The following is a 19,212-nucleotide window of genomic DNA, read 5'->3' as shown; positions in this document are numbered from 1 at the left end:
CTTTTTTAGTATGTTGTCACAGACTGGCACACTTGCACAGAATGGTTTTGTAATGAGATCTGGGAGAAGAGTGGCAGCATGAGTGAGATAAATGCTCTATAAAGAGCTATAAATAGAGTTTGAGACACTCTGGTTTAAACGTACTGTTAGGTGCCTCCAGGGAAGCGCCTGTCGTCCTGCTGAGACTGCAGCATGCAAGCTTCCAGATAACACTGAGAGTGCAGCAACGTTCCTGTGAAGAATTACTTCATAACTATATCTTTACATCCAGTTTTAAATGAGAAGAGTGATGTGTTGACTACAGACAGAGGTGAAGAAGTGTAAAAAAAAAAAAAAAATTGGAAAGAAAGAAAATGCGTTTGATTAAACGCCCTCTGTGAAATTGCTTGTTAAGAACTCTTTAATTAGACTAATGAAGGAGGCGATAATTAAAGTTGCTCTCGCCTCAAGAGCTGAGACTCCCAACCCCGTGCCACTACAGGAAGTCACAACATATGACTTCCTATCATTCACACCTCTGGTTAGATTGGTGATTTTTAATCACCTGACAACGTTTTATCTAAAAAGTCACATGGGTAGCACATTTTAATATAAGAGTGTTCAAGAGTGTATAAGAGTGTTCAAGACTCTCACTTTCATTTTTTATTCGTAATTTTTTGGCCAACACTAGCTTACCATTATCATTCACACAGAGGATGTGTTCTTACTTTCAGTCCAGACTGGGTTTTTTTCTCTTGTTTTTCTGTGCTCTTATGTGTCAGACAGATGTCTGTGACATCATGCTGTTTCACTTTTAAACATGTCTTTTTGTTCTATTCTGTTGAGCTTGGTCTTACAGTTTTTGAATGAAGTAAAGAGTTGACAACCACATTTATTTGCAAGAGTGACTCTTAAATTACCAGTAATATAACTCTCAAACTGTTTTTCACTCGCCAGACTCTCTGTTTCTTTCTCAGGTTGTGGTAATAGTGCTCTGAGCTATGTACCAGGCTGGCTACACCTCCATCACTAATGTGGATTACTCCAGCATTTATGTGGAGAGTATGGCGGAGAGACACAAGGACTGCACTCAGCTCAGCTGGCTGTGCATGGACGCCTGGTGACTGGCCTTCCCTGATGGTGTGTTTGATGTGGTTTTGGAGAAGGGAACCCTGGATGCCATGCTGGTGGAGGAGAGCGACCCGTGGAAGGTCTCTAAGAATGCTGCCAAACTGCTGCCAAACTGCTGCCAAACTGCTGCCCCAGGTTCTCTTGGAGGTGAGGAACAACACTGAGTCTAATATTTTGACTTTAAAGGGGTCATATGATGCGATTTCAGTTTTTTCTTTCTCTTTGGAGTTTTACAAGATCTTGGTGCATAAAGAAGATCTGTAGAGTTGCAAAGACTAAAGTCTCAAATCCAATAAGATATTATTTAGGGGTGTAACGGTACGTGTATTCGATGTGAACATCACTACAACTAGGAAAAAAACTATTGTAATTCAAACGCAGCTCCCGTTGGCATTTAAACAGACCTTTGCTCTTATTCCGATCGGTCCAACGCAATAACGAAATCTGAGCAGGTCTAAAAGCTGAAACTGTTGATGCTGCAGTTTACACTTTGGAAAAGTTATATATATTTTAAATATGAGCAGGTCTACAAGCTGGGATTGGTAATGCTGCACTGTAATCATAGTTATTTATTTATATTTTTCATTATATTTTATTATATGATATTGATTTGAGACTGAGAGTATTTTATTTAGTGGAGAACTTTGCAGCAGTATTTTATTTCTTATTCTTTTTTTTATTTTATATATATTTTATTAAAAAGTATTTTAAAAAAGTGTAAACAAATTGTTAAAAAAAGTTTATAGTAATAAACAACCTGCAGTTTAATGTTTGCATTTCTTTCCCTTACTGTACCGAAAATGAACCGAACCGTGACTTTAAAACCGAGGTACGCACCGAACCGTGAATTTTGCGTACCGTTACACCCCTAATATTCTTTATCAAAGTTAGGACTCCGCCATGCCCTCCAAGTCATCTTTATTTAAATAGCGCTTTAAACAAAAATACATTGCGTCAAAGAAACTGAACAACATTCATAAGGAAAACAGTGTGTCAATAATGCAAGATGACAGTTAAAGGCAGTTCATCATTGAATTCAGTGATGTCATCTCTGTTCAGTTTAAATAGTGTCTGTGCATTTAAACACTTCCCCACATCTCTTCGTCACTATGTGGAAATATTTGCATAATGCTGCCCAAATGTTCATGCAAAGAAAGAAGGCATGGTTCAGTAACAGCAGTTAGTGTTGAAGCAGCCATGTCAGGGAAGCAGCCTATGTTTCTAGGCGAAAGCAAAAGCACTTTATTTGGCCTTCCGAAAGTAGATGCATTTAGGAATCTTTAAGTTTACTTACAACAGAATAGCAACGCATTTTATGGACAACCGTTTCGTGAACCTAGGAGAGGAGGTAATTCTGACTTTGCTACGACAATCTGGCACTTCTGAATCAGCTACTGTAAGTATGTTTTGTTATTAGTTTAAGTATTTGCTATTGAATGTTCGAATGCGGAGTTTTGCGCATCGCATGTGAGAGTTGTTACATTTCCGACGATTGCTTGCAGTGATCGTCCAATCAGAGTGCACTGGGTCAGTTGGCCAATCAGAGCAGACTGCGCTTGTCGGAAGGAGGGACTTTGTAGAAAACGATGCATTTGAGAGAGACAGGGCATAGAGGACCTACAATAATGTACAGTTTTTGAAAAATAATGTGTTTTTTGGAACATTAAAGCATGTCAACATATTTTGTTACACCAAATACACAAAATAATGAATTTAAAAATAATCATAAGACCCCTTTACGGGTCGACTTTTAGCTCCCTTAAAAAAATGCCTGTATTTTTAGTGGATCTGTATTTAAGTAGACCTGTACTTGCAAATAGCCACCCATATGAGTCAATCTTTACCTCTTGGGTAGAGATTAATTCTAAATTTGAATAACTTCAACATCTGTCACATCCCTTAATGAAGACTGGAAGAAAATGACAGCACAGGCGACATGCTACGAGCATCTGACTCATGTTTAGTTACATAAGGGGCCACAGATGTAAAGTGTTTTTTCCGTTTATCCTTAAATGAGTAATTTCAACCTTGTGTTTTTAAACTCATAGAGGCTGAGTTGCTTTCCCTCAATCTCACAATGCACTACTGCAAGAATTATTCATCATATGTCACAGCACAGAAACAACATTTTTTTTTGCATGTTAAAGGCCTGCTAATAGATGTTTTGACTATTAAAACTCCTAGGAAATATGTCCGTACAATCTAACCTTTCATCACAGCAGAAATCACAGAGCCATTTATATTTAATCTCTTTCTCTCATGTTAATAGTGTAACTGTCAGTTCAGTTTCCTCCCTTCATAGTTTATTCATCAGTATGTCAGGGCAGCACAGATTAGGTCTGCAGTGTGTGTGTGTGTGTATGTGAGAGAGTGTGTTCTCGACATTTTCAGGACCACATTAGTGTCATTCACATTCCAGAGGCTTGATTTACATGATGACCGCAACATTTAAAAATATACATCCAAAAATACATACATCTTGTGTTGTTTTTACAACTATCTAGCCTCAAGAAGGAAAGAGGGAGGTTATGAGCTAGAGAAAACAATCATACTGAGCACAGCTTTCTCCTTAGCAAAGCCTGTTAAGTTGTTTTATGCTTTCGGTTATGGAGAAACAAGGTCATCTCTCCTTCTGTTCTGGTGTAATTTGCAGCTTTAGCTATTAACTCAGTACTGAGAGGATAGAGGGGTCCGGATGTTAAGGTAAATATGGTAAATAAGTTACAGATTCTGTCATGTTTTCAAACATCTTGTTAATCTGTTTTTTCAAACACCCTCCAACCACTGATTTGTGTTTTTATGCCTCTGCACATTAAGCTGGGATATTATTAAAAAAAAAAATATTACACACTTTATCCTTAATGGTGTCATTATTAAAGGGATAGTTCACCCAAATATGAAAAGGGTCATCATTAACTCAAAAAAGACAGAAAGACACTAAATATGATATTTTGATATACTGGCAACTAAACAGTTGATGGCAGCCATGTACATCCATTGTATTTTTTTCCCCTCCATACTATGGATGTCAATGGTTACTATTAACCTTTTGACTACAAACAATCTTCAGAAAATTTTCTTTTGTGTTCCACAGAAGAAAGACACAGTTTTGGAATAATGTACTGGAGAGTAAATTATGACAGACTTTTCATTTTTAGGAGAACTATCACTTTAACAGATTTCTGATTAAAAATGTAAGGACTTTTTCGAGGTCTTTTATGACTCTGATAACTCCACTTCAGGTTGATGCACAAGATTAAAACACCTAAACTCTGAGCTGAGTCTTGCAGTCGTGTTATTGTCTCGCAACTATTAGTCATTGATCAAAGTTTCAAGTGTATTCAGTGCACTGACGGGTGAAGAATATCAAGTTTGATATCACCACTTTATGATATGTGCTCATAATAGAACTTTCTAAAAATTAAAATGAGAATGTAAAAGTAAAAAGAGTCTTGCAGCAGGTTGATCTGTAAACTGGAGGTCTTCCATCAGCATGTGTCCTTGAGCATGACACTGTGCCTTTAGTTATTCCTGTGAGACTCTGCGTCTTGACACATGATAGTGAGTAGAATATAATGTTCAGTTTTTGTTTGTGCCTTGGGCTTTTTCACATGTGTTTTGCTTTTTCATGTCTATATTTTTAGTGACGACGTGACATTCAGCCAAGTATGGTGACCCATACTCAGAATTTGTGCTCTGCATTTAACCCATCCGAAGTGCACACACACAGAGCAGTGAACACACACACACACACACACACACTGTGAGCACACACCCGGAGCAGTGGGCAACCATTTATGCTGCGGCGCCCGGGGAGCAGTTGGGGGTTCGGTGCCTTGCTCAAGGGCACCTAAGTCGTGGTATTGAAGGTGGAGAGAGCACTGTACATGCACTCCCCCCACCCACAATTCCTGCCAGCCCGGGACTCGAACTCACAACCTTTCGATTGGGAGTCCGACTCTCTAACCATTAGGCCACGACTTCCCGTAACAATTAAATTACTTTACATTCTTTAGGGTTAGGGCAAATATTAAACAGAATTGATATATATATATATGTGTATATATGTGTATATATAGACACACACACTAGTGCACAAAGCAGTGCTCCAATTGTGTGGCAATATACATATATACAATAGTAAATTGAGGTTTTGTGTGTTTATATACAATGATAATTAAAAGTTGATATATTTAAAGAGCATTTAATGAAAATTTGGTACTACAGTATATCAATCCTCCCCTCATGACATACAAACACTCACATTCATAACACTTTGGCATATTAAAACACTCTTAAACACTCAAAAACATTAAACCATCACTGTGCCCACTCTCTGTCTCTCTCTCACACACACATATGTAGTTGTGTATGATTTATTTTTCAGCCTGACACGCTCCATCAATCACCCACATCCGTTTCCATAGAAACGCTGTCCGCATACACAGGGCTCCCTCCTCATACACACACACACACACACACACACACACACACACACACACACACACACAGATTGCTTCAGTGAGTGTCACACTTGTTTGTGGTGAAGAAGTGAGAGCTTTGTCTGATATTGTGTGGATTCACTCTGCTGACCCAGAGTACAAACAAGTCTTCAGTCTATCTTCTCACACGTTAACCTAGTTGTCTGAATGAGGATTTACCATAGACATTTCTTTTTATAAGGTTAATTGTATTTTCTATGGACTAACCCATATCAATATATTGCAATTTTACCAACCATCAGTTCTTCCAGGCTTTTAAGCAAAGGCCCTTATAGTACACAATAATTTGTTATATGGTTGTGTGTTTGTGTGAATTAAAGGAGTGTATAAAGTCCTAGTCTTGTATTTTCCTACATTTACCTACATAAAATATTGAAGCTTTGGCAACATTAATTTTGTAATGTAACATATAAAATGGCAATGTTTTGGAAAAAAAGTGAAAATTTAAATTTTATATTATAATTTGTGTTTGCCATCTTTACATTACTATTTAATTTAAACAATATTTGTTAATTATCAACAGTGCATTTTATTGATTGATTTCTGTATTGATTTAGTTTTTCAAACAGCACCTGTTGCACTTTTGGTGTGTACAGAAAGCATTTTTTTTCAAATGAAAATTATATTTATTATTTTAAGTAATTTTGTATCCTACAGTTTTGTTCCCAAGGTATCCCTAAGTATCCACACACACAGGAAATTCTCTATTAATCACTTTAGAAAATTAATCTGTGCTTTGCACCAGAATAAAAAAGAATAGAATACTTAAGTAAAGATGCTGCATAACAACTTTCTATTAAATGATCAACAATCAGTCCAATTGAATGTATCAGGCACATACTATTAGTTTTACCTGTAATTTGCACACCCACACTCACAGGTCAGGAGTATTGAAGTTCAGTGCTGTCTGACTGATAAAAAAAAAAAAAAAGCTTGCTTATGGCTCAACCTTATTAAAGTGGTGAAGGATGCCCACACACACTCAGAGTCTCTTACTGTTCCTTTGTTCTTGTCTTTGGTTTTAGCTAATACCTAAAGCTTCCTAATTACCATGCCTAGGGCCCGGTTACATAATACTTCAACAGAGAGAGGGAAGCAGCTGAGGAGGGTGGCTCCGGATTGGATGGTAAAATTGCATATCAACTTTCATTTTCTGTCTGGTCGTTTTCTTCATTTTCCCTCTCCTTCCTTTGCCCTTTGGCTCTTACACTCACTCGGAAAAGTAAATGAGAAAAAGAGTCGAGAGCGAGGATCGAGAGAATGAGCCTCTTATCAGATTTCTTTGCTTTTTAATGAGGACCGTGGATGAAATAACAGGGTTGTAAATTGATTATATATTTTAATTATATATATTACATGATATGCCGATGCCAGTATTTGCAGAGAAAAAGGCCCATATTAAATTAAAAGAACAGATTTAAATTGACAAATGTAATTATGGTATCAATATCAATCCACACAGTCTGTATTTTCTATTTTCATGGTCTCTTTCCTGATCATGTGAGTTAATACACGCTTTTATACAAAATCTAACAGTATGCTTTAAAAAAAAAGAAAAAAAAAGATGCGATTTTTATGCTGCTGTCCATGTGGGTGAGCTCATTTAGCTGTCAGTTCATCAAAGTGTTGATAGCTCCCTTGTTAGTATCAAACATACACAGCAGCGTTCTAACAAGAGCTGGAGTTATGTAATACTGCAGTCATGATTTATTGGTCTCAGACAGTCAGAATTCTGCTCATATCAATCAGATACTGCAAAATGAAATTTGGGATGTGATGGTCTCAGTGTGTGGGATAGTCTGAAGTATGAGACTCATTACCTCACTCTCACTGTTTGTACTCTTTAGACAGTGCATGTCATTTCAAAGTTGTCATCTAAGTGTCTGCATGTATTGGAAGGGAGTTGTGCATCAGAATTTAATTGAGAATTCATATTTGATTCTGGAATTTTTTATGGAATTTGATTTCAGGTTGCAAATGGGATGCAGATGCAGATAGAGAGGTCCCATAACTGTTTGCAATAACGCATTTTGAATGATAACTAGACAAAGTTTGAAAGTTTTGAAAAAGTTTGAAAAAAGTTTGAAAGTTCATAGGCGTTACAGACAAACTGGTGGATGGTTGGATGATGGATGAATGAATAGATTAATATGTAGACGTATGAATAGATGAATAGGTAAATGGATGGATTGATGGATGCATGAAAGAAGAAATTGATTGATTGATTGATTGATTGATTGATTAGTTATTAGGACCAGGTTTGAAGAAGACTTTCCCCATAATGCATTACCTGTGTTGAAATTCTTTCAAATGCAATTCAGTAAAAAGCTTCCTGTTATTTGAATTCATATTCCATTTGAACTTCCTGTGGCAAATTTTATTCAAATTCACAAGCACAGGTTAATAAATTTAGACCAGCATAATCCAGAAATAAAATCTGTGATGTGTGGTTGCACACCACCATATTAGATATCTTATAAAGTTCTCCTCCTTTGGCAAAACTGACAACTAAATAATTATAAACCAAGAACAAGTTATTCACATTAAACATTAAATTAGTGCATTTCAAATGTATTTCCAGCGCTTCTTCTAGTTAATTCTCTCTTACGTATACACAGAAATTGTTCGGGGACAAAGCAGTAATGTTACTGCCCATGTGTCCCAGACCGCTCTTGTTTCTGGTTTGTTCTGTGTGTGTTTTCATGTGTGAATGCATACGAGTGCTTGTGTGTCTGTGTGAGAGAGAGAGTTGCAGATGGGGATTTGGAGAGATGATTTTGGGACCTGTGTATTTTGTATTATTAAAGATTTAGGCGCTCTGCTGACTGACTGCAGGCTTTACATAAATACTGACCCGAACTGCTGTCACATACAGATTAAAATTTCATAATCTGACACCAACACCATGGCAGAAAACGTAAATAGTTTTGTGGGATGCTGTATACATACTGCTTGAAATGAATTTGTTCATATGAAAGCATCTGTTCCTGTCACCCAGTAAGTGAAAATAACTTCCCCACAGCCACCGACCCACATCAAACTCTTCCTGCCTGGAAGGCAGGATGATGCTCAAGACATCATGAAGATCATGTTTCCTTGTACAGTAATGTTAAAGGGGTCATATTTTACAATTTTGTTGCCTTTCATTTTTCACATATCCATTTTCCACCATTTTAATACTGTGCCTTTAAGATAGACTGATAGAACAATAGACAGAACAATAGATATATGGATGGACTGACTGGCAGAATGATAAATGGATGGATGGATGCATGGATGGATGGTTAGACAGAATGATAAAATGATGGATGGATATGGATGGATGGAAAGACAGCCAGTGAGAAAGACTGAATGACAGAAGGATGGCTAGATAGACAGACATAACAATAGAATGACAGATAGATGGATGGAGGGGTGGATGGGTAGAAAGAGAGAATGATAGAACAATGGAAGGATGGATAGACTGACAGAACAAAAGACGAATGTATGGATAGACAGATAGACAAAATGACAGAACAAGAAATGAATGGATGGATGATTAATCGATAAAAGAATGATAGAACAATGGATGATGGATAAACAGACATAATGATAGAATAATTGATGGATGAATGAATGGATATGATAGAATGATGGACGGATAAATTGATAGACAGACAGACAGACAGAACAATAAAAAATAATAAATAAATAGGGGAAAAAAACCACTGCTCAACTCAAACCACTTTCTTTTGCAATTGTTAATTATTCTCTTAACAACCCCCCCCCCCTCGCCAGTTATGCACAATTATAGTTGCATAGTATTTCAGTGTAGAGGTAGAAATTAAGAAGGATATTTTACAGACAGATTGAAAAAAGAAATGAAGAGAGCAGATGGAGAAAATGCAAAATGGAGGCATTATTAGAGGCCAAGTAAAGAAGATGAAAGCTATTTCATGTAGTGGAAAAGAGAGACATATGGAGAGTAGGACAGAGAATCACTATTTCTGTTTGTGTGTGTATGTGTGTGCCTGAGGCAGATTAGACAAGCTGTGTTTCTCTCCTCATACATTCACCTCTCATTCCAAACGCAGATGGATGACAGTATGTCCACTTGGTCCCTCACACACGCACACATATATACCATGTAAACAAATATCTGCAGTTGAAGTGTGATGTTATTGCTTCCAGTGGTTGATCAGAGATGTGAGATGCAATGCACCACACATGGTGTGTGTGTGCGTGTGTCCAGATTACTTTAGATATGAGCCGATAATTTTCCACAAAAACCCTGTTTTCCATTCCACTGCTATGCTTTTCCATTGTTTTTCTATGTAAACGTTCTAGATGGACATGTTTAACTGTCGTATGGCATTCTAAAGACACAGTGCTCAAATTAAAGCATTTCATATTTTAATAAACTCATTTCTAGACAATGTGTCTTGTGATTTTTTTTTATTAAAAAATGCATTATGTGTGAATGGCCCCTTGGAGTATAGAGTTGTAAAATTCATGCAGATAATTTGGCCTTTTTAAATTTGGAAGATTTTGATGAATTAAATTCATCATGAAATCTCTTTTGACTGAAGACATCGGTAAATGAGCAAATCTGAACACAATTTGAGGCAGTCAGCACAGTTGACATTTAATATTATTAATTAGCTGTACGTAATAGGATTTGCTTCAGGAAGCAGATTATTTTCTGGTCTTCTGAGTGGCAACAGTATGTCGGTTGGCCAAAATGATCATGTTCGTAAATAAGCATTTAAATGTTTTAAAGGGATAGTTCACCCAGTAGTTAAACTAAGTAGGACCGACAATATACAAAATGTGACATTAACATATAGTTTAGTCACAAATGCTTATGTTTTTGTGTCTCATATAGTGATCTACTGAAAATTCAGCATCATATATAATCGATCAATCAGTGTTTTAACCACTGAAAGAAATCAGTAGCTTGTAAATTATGTCGATTTACATTACATTTATGAATGCTATTTAGAGTCTGTCTGTTTTGCTAAATGCACTGTATATTACATATATACTTATAGATCTTATTACATTATTTATATATATTTCACATATTTCTTTTTTTTTAAGTCCAATTATCTGGGCTATGCTAGTCACATTAACTTCTTATTACTGAAAGTCAATGCTATTTTCTCATTTGCTTCTCATGTAAAAGTTTATATTTAAAATATAACTGAGAAATCCATTAGGTTCATGAGCTATGAAAGAGCAACTTTTGCGCCACAAAGCAAATGAATTTTCCTCTGGGTTCTGTTTAGCACATCTACTTTGTACAAACACTTCACCTTCCTAAAAGTCAAGTATGTGCAAATCAGCATGTGCATTAACAACCGTTTTACTCATACATGCTCATCTGCACACACTTTTTCTCTATTTCCCGGCTAGTTTGATGGTCATTGCAGATCCTTGTGTTTTGATTGGTGATTAGCCCATTAAATGGCTCGAGTGCTCATTATATTTCTAGATACACACACACATTCTCATTTATCTCATCACTCTGATTTCCTCTTTTGTCCCATCTTCTCTGTCTCTCCTCTTTCTTTTCCAACTGAGGTTTTCTTTTTTTGAGGCACTACTGCTTTAATCCTTCTTTCAGGATTTATCTCCACTCATGAAATGACAAAATCCCTCATTTCTTTTCTCTTATTTTTCCTCCTGTCATCCGTTCAGCACCTGATTAGGAAAAATTACTTGGCATGTCAGCTCATTTTTTCTTGTTCATTGTACTTTTCCTTTGTGTGTGATAAGAAATAACTAGCACACATAGACTGGATTTGCTTTCCAATAATCAAATGTTTCCTATAATGAATATGAGTGTAAAATTACAAGAATTATCTTTAATAATTCTTATTATGAATTAATATTTAATTCTTTTGATGTTAGATTACAGATTATAGCTTTGAACCTTAATATTTTTTCAATTTCGACATTTTATGGACAGTATGGGTTTTTATATACAGTACTGTATGAATAACATATTCATAAGGTATAATATTTAAACATGACAGTTAGGTTGATTTGAAGAATATAAAGGCATCACCACTGTTCTGAAGTATTGTTTTTCTGGCACAATGAAAAAAATAAATAGCATATAAGTAATTTTAACTCAAAAACTGCTAATAATTTAACAAATTGAATTATACATGAAATTTTGAAGTAGAAAAGCTGAAAAATTCTTATTGAATCTTATTTACAGATACTACCTTACCTATACCTAAATATATATATATAATTTTTCATATTATAGTCATGCCATGGAATGTTATAAGTTTAAAATGTTTAAGACAGGGTGTCTGTTGGAGTTACTGATTAATGTATGGAAATAATGGAAATAGTTTTAATTAATTAAAGTCTCTTAGCATCTCTAAAAGTATGTGAGATACACACATGGTTTTGTGTCTTTGGCCACTTATCTTCTCAAATTTGTTAGTAGAGGTCATGTGGATTGTTTTAGCTGGTATGGAGTGTTTGTGGATGTTTGTTTTCATGCGTGTGTGTGTGTGTGTGTGTGTATGTGTGTGTGTATGCAACCCTCTCCCACACACTGCAGCCCAAATCACAGAGACAGAACCACTCGCATCCCAACTCACTGTTACTATGGAGACGAGAGGCCAGTATTGACTGCAGAGCAAGTTGCTATGGAAACACTGGATGCCTACTGGGAGGGGGCCACCATTAATTAGAGCCAACGAGAGACAGATAGACAGGACGAGAGACAGAGAGAAGATGACAGTTTCTCTTGAGGTTGGAGCTAGGCACAGTGTGTACAGTCAGAGCAGGTTCTGTCCAGTTTTCAGGGAGGCGCTGCCTCGCGTTCTGCACGAATGGATTATAGCAGCATCTCTCTTGATATCTTACAACTCTTTCAATGCAATTCCAACTGTAGAGCCATTTTTTTAGTGTATACTCTTTATTTTTCTCAATTTATTGCTACTGGATATATATGATGTATATATATATGTGTGTGTGTGTGTGTGTGTGTGTGTGTGTGTGTGTGTGTGTGTGTGTGTGTTTGTGTGTGTTTGTGTGTGTTTTTTTGTATGGCCATATTACATTGATCATTAATAATGTTATGATTTTTTATTTCAAATGAAGGCTGTTTTGAACGTTCTATTCATCCAAAAAAAAAAAACGTTATTACTTTATTACTCACAAAAATATTAATCAGCACAACTGTTATCAGCATTGATAAAAAACAGAAATGTTTCTTGACCAGATCAGCATATTTGAATGATTTCTGAAGGATTACATGACACTGAAGACTGGAGTAATGGAATAATTTAAGTTATTTTAAATAGTGATAATATTTCAAATAATTATTATTTTTACTGTATTTTTTTCAAATTTTTAATCAAAATAAATGCAGCCGTGGGCAAAAGAGACTTCTTTCAAAACATTTCCTATATGAATATATTACCATGTTTTTAGACACAATTTCATGGTAATATCATGGTTTTTAGAAACTTATGATAGTAATATCATGTTAGTGTAGGAATATCAAGCACCTTGGAAAGACCATTGTACATAAATATGGCAAACATACACATACCAAAAGCGGATAATATTTTAATACAATAAATTAATTTTGATACAATATTTACATGATACTCCCAAAAATGCCATGGTGCATAACCAAGCCAAGGTACTTTTTTGCACTTCACTTACAAACAGGTGCCAAAAAGGAAAATTAATTATTTAAACAGTGTTATGTGTTAAGTTTACCATGGTATCACTATAGTCTAGGAAGTATTATGGAGTAAAAACCGTGGTACATATGGTGTATTTAAAAGTATTACCTTAGAATTACCATATGTCCCTTGGTATACTGCCAAAGTACTTTTTTATTTTTTTTGGTAATGTAAATTACCATGGTATTATAATTTCAGTTTGATGAGATATATCAAAGTACCATGTCCAGAGAAGAAAATAATAGAATACAGCAGTGCATGTGTGTGTGTGTGTGGGGCATCAATAATCTTGTAGGGCAATACCAGGTCTGCGTGTGTAATCTGCCAAATGGAATTGGTTTTAAGTATGATGTCATTGTTGTTGTGATTACAGTTGTCCCTTTTGTGATGTCAAGCCTCTCCAGCCAATCAGAACTGACCAGCTTAAGTCCATGTGGAGAAAACAAAGCAGGTTTGCGTCAAATTATTAGACAAATACTAATTTATGACAGCGGTTAGGATTACAGTGAGGGTTAAAGACATGAGTGTGTGTATTTAGTGCAGTCATTTGGCGGTTCATGGAGGTTTTCTGATGCTGTCATTAGTTTTTATGGGCTGGTTTTGTAAACATTATGAGTCAAATCCGAATATTAGCACACAGATGAACTTTCCTGATATTGCGTCAGCACAGCACTGCAGTAGAGATGGCAGTGAGTTTCTTACAGTGAGTCTCTCTTTCTATCATAGTTGATATGCTTTACTTGAACAGTTTTTCTCTGTTCAGTCATGATGTCTAATAGGGTTTTAGGACTACAGACTCTGCCCACTGAAGCTGAGAATGAAGGCATCAACAGTAAACTTAGTTATGGAGGATGTGTGTGTATTTTTCCAAGTGCTCATCATATTTTGTAGATAAGTGTCATCAAAATAGTTGCATTGGTCTCTCTTTTCTCTCTGCATAGGGAGTTGCTGAGTATGCAGAGCAGATTAGATTTGAATGCTAAGCAGAAAATATCATATTACTTAATCCTATATAGACAGAGTGTTATGAAGTGTCATGTTTATCCCTTAGGAGGTCTACATGGAGAAAGTCCATTAGCATTCCTGTTCATTTCAATGGAAGTTGCTCAGCACTCTGCACACAGTTGACACGGTTGTTTTTGAGCCAATTGCTGAGCCGTAAAGGTCATGTGACTACTCATTCTGGAGCTGTTGGGAAATTATATCATAAGAACATGCACAGTCCCAAAACTTTCATCAGCAACTATTCTGAGCTGTGACATTATTTGCAGCAGAAAGAGAAAATGTTCATGTTCATGTATCTGCTACACTAGTAAATATATGAATTTAAAATGATTAAAGTTGTTCCTATAGCCGCAGTGCCTTTTTCTGAATGGCTCATGCACACTTCCTGGGTTAGATTATGAAAAAATTACTAAAACAGAATTCATATATATATATATATATATATATATTAGGAGTGTAACGGTTCACAAAATTCACGGTTCGGTTCGATACAATACACTGGTGTCACGGTTCGGTTCGGTACGTTTTAGATACAGCAAAAAGAAAAAATTGGCAGATAAATTTCCTTGATTTTTAAAAAATGTTTTATTTATTAAAACTAACAAAGTATGTTTTTTTTTTTTACATTGAACAATGATGGAGCTATTCTTTACCCATCTTCTATGGTGTTTTCTTAGCAGCATACTGTATAAAACAAAAACAGCTCCTTATTAAAAAAAATGAAAATGTTATATTAGTTATGAACAAATACAAAGATGTAACTTTTTATATGGAACTCTATAACTCTTTATATTGAGTGTGTTTTTACTCAATTGGTTCTCTATAGGGCTTATGTTTTTTGGAACAAAGCAGGAATTACGGTCGGTCTGAAATGGGCTCGTGAAGGAATATTGTAACGGGGCTCAATTACATTAAGCATGTTCTTAAAACCTACGTTTTCCACTACAGAGTAAGGTGCTCGCTCACTCAGTACACGCTGAAGGCTCGTTGCAAAATGGCTAATGCGTTTAACAGACCAGATATAGAAGATCCTCCAATAACCAACAGGTCTGGTGTTTGGGTGCACTTTGGATTCCCTGTAAGCTATAATGGTGATGATAGAATCAATGGTAAATAGTATGGTCTCATATCCGCGGCTATAACGTAAATGTAGCCTACCAATCGCCGTGGTGATGTCTTTTGCCCTGTTTGAATCCGTTGGAAATGTCTGTCTAAATGCTGCGGGGATAGTTTTGTTGCGTGTATGTTTCTCCTTTTTTTCGTCTTTTCCCAGATACTGACACACTAAGGTGATGTCCGCGTAAATGAGTTGACATGTTTCAAGTAATCCCGCTGGTGTTTTTTTTTTTTTTTTGTATTCCCGCTGGTGTAGCCTACCCTAGATGCGACATATCGTTGTTGTTTTTTATCCACCACTCTCTTGCCATCACCATTATAGCTTACAGGGAATCCAAAGTGCACCCAAACCCCAGACCTGTTGGTTATTGGAGGATCTTCTATTTCTGGTCTGTTAAACGCATTGGCCATTTTGCAACGAGCCTTCAGCGCGTATTACTGAGTGAGCGAGCGCCTGACTGAGTAGCCTAACATAAACATATAAGTTGGTGTTTTTTTCTTCTTTGGGGGTGTCAGGGGCGTTGCCTGTTACGTCGTTTGGGTTATTGGGCTACCTTGTTGAACGCATATCATTATATTTCACAATTTTTTTTATTTTCCAAATATAATTAATTAGTCCAACAAACCGTTCGGTCCATAATGCGTACCGCGTACCGAACCGAAAGCCTCGTACCGAACGGTTCAATACGAATATGCGTATCGTTACACCCCTAATATATATATATACAGGTCCTTCTCAAAAAATTAGCATATTGTGATAAAGTTCATTATTTTCCATAATGTAATGATAAAAATTTAACTTTCATATATTTTAGATTCATTGCACACCAACTGAAATATTTCAGGTCTTTTATTGTTTTAATACTGATGATTTTGACATACAGCTCATGAAAACCCAAAATTCTCAAAAAATTAGCATATCATGAAAAGGTTCTCTAAACGAGCTATTAACCTAATCATCTGAATCAACTAATTAACTCTAAACATCTGCAAAAGATTCCTGAGGCTTTTAAAAACTCCCAGCCTGATTCATTACTCAAAACCGCAATCATGGGTAGGACTGCCGACCTGACTGCTGACCAGAAGGCCATCATTGACACCCTCAAGCAAGAGGGTAAGACACAGAAAGAAATTTCTGAACGAATAGGCTTTTCCCAGAGTGCTGTATCAAGCCACCTCAGTGGGAAGTCTGTGGGAAGGAAAAAGTGTGGCAAAAAACGCTGCACAACGAGAAGAGGTGACCGGAGCCTGAGGAAGATTGTGGAGAAGGACCGATTCCAGACCTTGGGGGACCTGCGGAAGCAGTGGACTGAGTCTGGAGTAGAAACATCCAGAGCCACTGTGCACAGGCGTGTGCAGGAAATGGGCTACAGGTGCCGCATTCCCCAGGTCAAGCCACTTTTGAACCAGAAACAGCGGCAGAAGCGCCTGACCTGGGCTACAGAGAAGCAGCACTGGACTTTTGGACAAATTTTGCATGTCATTCGGAAATCAAGGTGCCAGAGTCTGGAGGAAGACTGGGGAGAAGGAAATGCCAAAATGCCTGAAGTCCAGTGTCAAGTACCCACAGTCAGTGATGGTCTGGGGTGCCATGTCAGCTGCTGGTGTTGGTCCACTGTGTTTTATCAAGGGCAGGGTCAATGCAGCTAGTTATCAGGAGATTTTGGAGCACTTCATGCTTCCATCTGCTTAAAAACTTTATGGAGATTAAGATTTCCTTTTTCAGCACGACCTGGCACCTGCTCACAGTGCCAAAACCACCGGTAAATGGTTTACTGACCATGGTATTACTGTGCTCAATTGGCCTGCCAACTCTCCTGACCTGAACCCCATAGAGAATCTGTGGGATATTGTGAAGAGAAAGTTGAGAGACGCAAGACCCAACATTCTGGATGAGCTTAAGGCCGCTATCGAAGCATCCTGGGCCTCCGAAACACCTCAGCAGTGCCACAGGCTGATTGCCTCCATGCCACGCCGCATTGAAGCAGTCATTTCTGCAAAAGGATTCCCGTGCATAACTGAACATAATTATTTGAAGGTTGACTTTTTTTGTATTAAAAACACTTTTCTTTTATTGGTCGGATGAAATATGCTAATTTTTTGAGACAGGCATTTTGGGTTTTCATGAGCTGTATGTCAAAATCATCAGTATTAAAACAATAAAAGAACTGAAATATTTCAGTTGGTGTGCAATGAATCTAAAATATATGAAAGCTTAATTTTTATCATTACATTATGGAAAATAATTAACTTTATCACAATATGCTAATTTTTTGAGAAGGACCTGTATATATATATATATATATATATATATATATATATATATATATATACAGTACAGACCAAAAGTTTGGACACACCTTCTCATTCAAAGAGTTTTCTTTATTTTCATGACTATGAAAATTGTAGAGTCACATTGAAGGCATCAGGCTATTTGACCAAGAAGGAGAGTGATGGGGTGCTGCGCCAGATGACCTGGCCTCCACAGTCACCGGACCTGAACCCAATCGAGATGGTTTAGGGGTGAGCTGGACCGCAGACAGAAGGCAAAAGGGCCAACAAGTGCTAAGCATCTCTCGGGGAACTCTTTCAAGACTGTTGGAAGACCATTTCAGGTGACTACCTCTTGAAGCTCATCAAGAGAATGCCAAGCGTGTGCAAAGCAGTAATCAAAGCAAAAGGTGGCTACTTTGAAGAACCTAGAATATGACATATTTTCAGTTGTTTCACACTTTTTTGTTATGTATATATATATATAATTTTGTGTTGTTTGTGTTGTTTTTATTTTATTTTGTTACATTGTTTTTTATTTTGTTTTGCCAACAGACAAACACAACTCTAGTTATTTTTGCAGTTATGTTCACTCAAAAAATGTACTTTCACTTTTGCCAATTTTACTTAATCCGTTCATGTTGTGATTACTTAAAAAATTAATTTAACAATGTGAACTTAATTTAGTCTAGTTCATTCAACAAAAAAGTGTGTATTGTCAGCTTTACTTAAAAATTATTTGTTCAGCCAACATAACATTGTTGCATAAAAGTAACAGATTAATAAAACCAATACAGACTTGCATCTCATTGGCTGAGGATTTTGCAGTGTATTACGGGTAATTGTTGTTCTGTCACCCTCTTGCAGAAGTGTAGCACCATTAGATAGGTACGTGAGTAATAAACAAAAATCATGTTTGATTTACTGAACTTGTTCTGATATATTTTAGAACAAAATATACAAACAAATGGTTGGAAATGCAACATTGCCTCTCAAACATGTTTGATGAACTGTAATTTAGAGATGGTTTATATGTTGAGTTGTATTGAGCTGCTGCACTCTTATTTATTGATTCAGTGTTATGGACTTATTAAATCTTAATTAAAGGGGGCGGTGTTTCCGAAGTGGCATTATTAAAAAATTTGTCATCATTAATTATAATTTTCATGTACAATTAACTCAATTGTTGTTTGTTGACTCATCTAAGGTTTGTTAAGTTAAGTTTACTTAAACTTCTTTTGTAAAATGAACTAAATTATTGTTTGTTGAGATTACTTAAATTGTGTGGAACCTGTTGACATAATATTTTTAATTAAACCCAACATTTCATTTTTTTGAGTGTTTGTTGCCTCTAGTGGTGCAGATATTGCACACTGCTCCTTTAATTATTTCTGTAGATTTTTCACAGTGTTCCTGCAGCTTTCCCAGATGGCACTCTGTGTTTGTGTGTGAGTGTGTGTCAAGGAGCACAACCTCACACTTGAGATATGTGTCTGACATTAAAATTGATT

The 19,212-nt window shown here is 36.4% G+C and overlaps 1 pseudogene; it reads left to right on the top strand.

The window, feature by feature from the left end:
* LOC132155380 (EEF1A lysine methyltransferase 4-like) overlaps window positions 1-19,212 on the top strand; it is a 58,445-nt pseudogene that overhangs the window by 23,914 nt on the left and 15,319 nt on the right.

Source organism: Carassius carassius, chromosome 12, assembly GCF_963082965.1.
Source record: "Carassius carassius chromosome 12, fCarCar2.1, whole genome shotgun sequence".
NCBI lineage: Eukaryota > Metazoa > Chordata > Actinopteri > Cypriniformes > Cyprinidae > Carassius > Carassius carassius.
Note: the sequence above shows the minus strand (reverse complement) of the source record. Positions and strands in the feature narration are given on the sequence as shown.